A 4,812-nucleotide genomic window follows, 5' to 3' on the forward strand; every position below is an offset into this window, starting at 1 on the left:
AGATTAAACAGAACTGGCCCAAATACTGAGCCCTGGAGAACACCACTCCTGACCAAACACCAACTGTTAATAGATTTGATTCCATTCACCACAACTCTTTGGGCCTGCCCACCCGGGCAGTTTTTTTTAACCAGGCAACAAGTTTCTTTAACCAGGCAACAAGTTTCTTCAGGAGAATGCTGTATGAAACAGTGTCAAAAGCTTTAATAAACTCCAGGTAGACAACATTAACAGGTTTTCCCTCATCCACTAAGCAGGTCACCTTGTCATAGAAGGAGCTCTGGTTGGTGAAGCAAGAGCTGCTTTTCATAAACCCATGCTGACTGGGCCTTATCACTTGGTTGTCCTGTACATATCATGTGATGGCACTCAGGACGATCTGCTCCCTGACTTTCCCCATCACCAAGGTCAGACCGACAGGCTTATAGTTCCCTGGATCCTCCTTCCAACCCTGCTTGTATATGTGTGTCACATTTGCCAGGCTTCAGTCAACTAGGACCTCCCTGGTTAGTCAGGACTGCTGATTAATGATGGGAAGTGTCTCAGTGAGCACCTCCACCAGCTCCCTCAGAGCCCTTGGGTGGATCCCATCTTGCCCCATAGACTTGTGCATGTCCAAGTGGTGTAGCAAGTCACCGAACGTTTCCCCTTGGATTCATTCTGTTCTCCGTCCTGGTATTCCAGATCAGGGGGCTGAGGACCCTGAGGACAACTGGTCTTAGAGACTGACTCAAATATGGCATTTAGTATGTCAGCCTTTTCCTCATCCTTTGCCACTGTGTTTTGCCTCACATCTAATACAGGGTAGAGACTCTCCTTAGTCCTCTTTTTGTTGCTAAAGTATTTATAGAAACACCTTTGCCTTTTATGGCAGTAGTTAGATTAAGTTCATGTTGGGCTTTGGGCCTTCTAATTTTCTCCCTGAGCAACCTCATGAAATTCTTGTAGTCCTGAGTTCCTGACCTTTCTTCCAAAGGTCATCGACTCTTTTTTTCCCGAGCTCCAGGTGAAGCTCTCTGTTCAGCCAGGCTGGTCTTCCTCACCCGCCCATCTTTCAGCACATGGGGACAGCCTGCTCCTGCACCTTTAATATTTTCTTCTTGAAGAACATCCAGTCTTCCTGGATGCCCTTACCTATCTTGCAGTGCTAAATCTCAAAGCAACAGAAAAACACAAAGCCTACAGCACCACTGTGCAAAACTGGGAGAAAGTAATTGTATGAGGACTGTTGAAATGATTGAATGAAAGATTATACGAAACTATTTGCTATACAAGCTGTAAGACCCCCACACACACTCTCTGCTCAGATTAGGGCTCTGCTGCATGCAAACATTTACCTCCACTACATGAGATACTAAAATTGGACTAGCGATGCAACTCTTCTGAGCAAGTTCTCACTCGTGAACAGAAGTTGAAACATCTATTTTGAGAAGTCATCAACTATCTCAAAGAGAGACACCTATCTATAATAACCTTTCAGGAATAAGAGAACATGTTATCTGTAATGGAATACATGTTGTGGCAAGACAAACACTAAAAGGTGCCTCACCAGTCCATCTACGGCAGCTCTTCATCAGCCATCACTTCATCTCTGGAGGAGCGTGGGCTGAACAGGTGAGTGCAAACTGGAGGAAGAAAGCTTCCTTCTCCTCACTGCATTAACCACTAACATACTTTTTTTTTTCCCATTTGAGCAATTGAAAATGGCATGAAAAACATGGAAATACCATAGGTTATGTAGTATGGAAAATTCTTCTATAATAGTTAGTCTGTTATATCAAAGAGTTTGTGGGATTCCAGTTCAAATAATTCAAAATTCTGAGGAGTTCAGGGTAAACTCAGGTAACAAAAGACTGAATGTTTAATTTAGCTAGAAAAATTGCTAAGTGAAAAACATGCCCTATTAATAATTTGCAGAGCATAAAGATATTATTTGTATGATATACGGAAGAATGACAAAGGCGAAGATGCATCAATATCTTCTGGAAATTACCCCAGAAGCTGCTCTCTGTTAACATTGCAAAGACCCATATGCCTGAGACATTAATTTTCTGCATTTAAAGAGGGGTAGAAATCAACATTTTTCAAATCAGTCATGGTGAAATGAAATCTAGGAAAACCACTCTTTAGAAATAATGACATCAGGTGTTCTATTTTTAAAAAAGTACCAAATGTTGAAGTATTGTAACGTCCAACCTGCCATTGCCACTTGACATTATAGATGTGGAATAACTGCCCAAATACGTAATCTATTTGTGGATCCTTCTCAGAATAGGATCATATTTCTAAATGAATATGAAAATCTAAAATGTCTAAATGGTGTATTGAATATAAATTGACAAAAAGTTTTCCATGTGCTCTCAGCTTTATTTTTTACTGTTTCACAGCATTAGTTTGAAAGACAGATTGTAAAAGGTCTGAAAGAGTACAACTCTGAATGCAGAACAAACCAAATCCACAAAGCTGGCATTCCAAAGCACGGGCTAAAGGCAGCTCTAATTTCTGAGATGTACTGAGCCCACTTATTGCGTTACTCTTTTTCAGACAAAATAATGGACAAGGAAATCACAAGTGAGGAGAGAAAAGCAGAGTGGCGATAGAGAAATAATATGGGATGGAAAAGCAGATTATTACTTGGCCTCCAGAAGCTAAGTGACTTTATGGGCAAACCCTATTCAAACCACCCAGTGGAAAACCTCCCCTTTCTAATGAGCCCTTAAAGGTTGCATTATTTTTTATTTTACCTGACTCAATCATGCAACTCAGAGTACACAGCTTTCACATGGTTACCCAAAAATTCCTAGACAGACCTCAAAATATCTCAGTTTATTTTTAAATCTCATTATATTAAAACAAATAATGAAATTTAAGGGGAAAAAACTGCTGTGACCAAGTCAGTAACTTCAGAACCCAAGGAAAGGACAATGTAGCTGTGAATGAGAAGTACAGAAGCAAGTGAAGCAGGAGGAGCACTGACCCAACCAAAGCTGTGCCCCATGCTCATGTCAGGGAATGACTTAGATCTAAGTAAGCAAAGGCTTTTAAGAACAAACATACATACATTTTGGCTTATAGCATCGTGGTTGGGAAAATGATCCAACAAACTGGGTTGGAGGGGTTTGGAAATCAGTGTTGCCCTACAAGGAACATTTGCAGAAATTGTTCTCTCATCTTTTTTTGGGAAAAAACCCAGACATTGCTATCAGTAAAAGCAGCTTCCAAACTACAGATGAAATGCCTAAATGCTAACTTTACCCTGTCTTCTCCAACAAAACGCAAATAGTAGCCAGGGCAACACTCAGCCCCCTCATTCATGCTGGACAATGTGTTTTCCATTCTCCCACTCCTCCTCCTGCACAGAAAGGAAAGGCTTTCTTTTCCTACTCACATTTGCCTCTCCTTTTTCTATCCCCATGACTCCTGTATCTTCTTCACCTCTAAAGAAGTCTGTAGTCAGGCAGAGAAAAGACTGATGATGTCAAGCCTTTAAATACTGTTAAAATAACTTAAAGTCTTAAAATTACTATGTGTCACACATGTCATACTGAACACCCCCTTTTAAGACATTTTACTTAGAGCTGACTCTCCATCTCTTTGTCTTTTTTTTTTTTAAACCTATCATTTCACAGAATAAGAATTTTGGTAAGAACTTTACAGTTATAGCCTCTTTTCTGCTGAAAAAAAAAAAAAAAATAAACAGTGTGATGGAGAGTTTCCTGCTTAATTGCTGTTGTATAAAATGGAAACTACAAGTAGTTTTATGACTTACAAAAATCATAAAACAAATGACAGAAGTTACAGCCCCTGTGTAGAAATCTGAAATCCTTAATCACTCACCAGAGGACATCCGAGCATATTTTGTAGACTTAGTGTTTTTTCAATACCTCTCAGAAAAATAATTTCCTAAATATAAACTCAGTGCTTATTCCAACACAAGATGCTGTATTTAATTGAAATTTTTTTAAGTTCAAAAGATCAAAACCTCAAGTGAGAAACAGTTTTAAACTGGGAGGCAAAGGAACAAGAAAATAAGAAGGTATCCTGCAGTAAACAGAATTTTCAAAAGCAACAAAAAGACAAAAGTAGCACCAAATGCAAAGGATTATTAAAAACACAAAAGAAAGGAAGGAAACAACAAAGCCAGTGTACAGCTACCTTTTCCACAATGTAGATAAGTCAATGTCATAAGCATAGCAAATATCCTTTCATTAAAGACAGAGAAACTATGACCCGAACCACTGATTCAAGAGTCAGCATGCAAAAAGACAATTACCGAAATCTACCAAGTATTTGTGAAACAGGACAAACACTATACATAAAACCAGATATAAAACAATAGAGGGAAATAATGACAGGAAACTAGTTTTACTTCACGTAACTTAAGGAAGGACTTGGCTCTGTTCAGGTCAGTCCCCGGGGGCAGAGGACGGGAGGAAAAAAATAATAATAAAAAAAATCATCAATCAGCTGCAAGAACTACTGGATGATTCTGCAGTAAAGATCAATAAGAAATAAGAAAAACTAATAAGAAATTAGAAAAGCGATAATACTTCCTTTGCCTCACTACTGGCAACACCTATCTGGTAAAAACAAAACAAACAAGAAAAAAAATACAACACACCCTCCACACTGAAAGTGAACCCTGACAGGTATAAACACAGTGCAAAAAATTACTTCACAGCTGTTCAAAGGAAGGGAGTGTTTTCCATCCAAATTAACTGAGATTAGCCAGGTTAGGACCTAGAAATACATATGAGGAGCAATGCCAAGATACATCTCACAACGGGACTTTACAAGGAAGGTTTTCTCACA

The sequence above is a fragment of the Nesoenas mayeri genome (genome assembly GCF_963082525.1).
Source record: "Nesoenas mayeri genome assembly, chromosome: Z".
NCBI classification, from domain to species: domain Eukaryota; kingdom Metazoa; phylum Chordata; class Aves; order Columbiformes; family Columbidae; genus Nesoenas; species Nesoenas mayeri.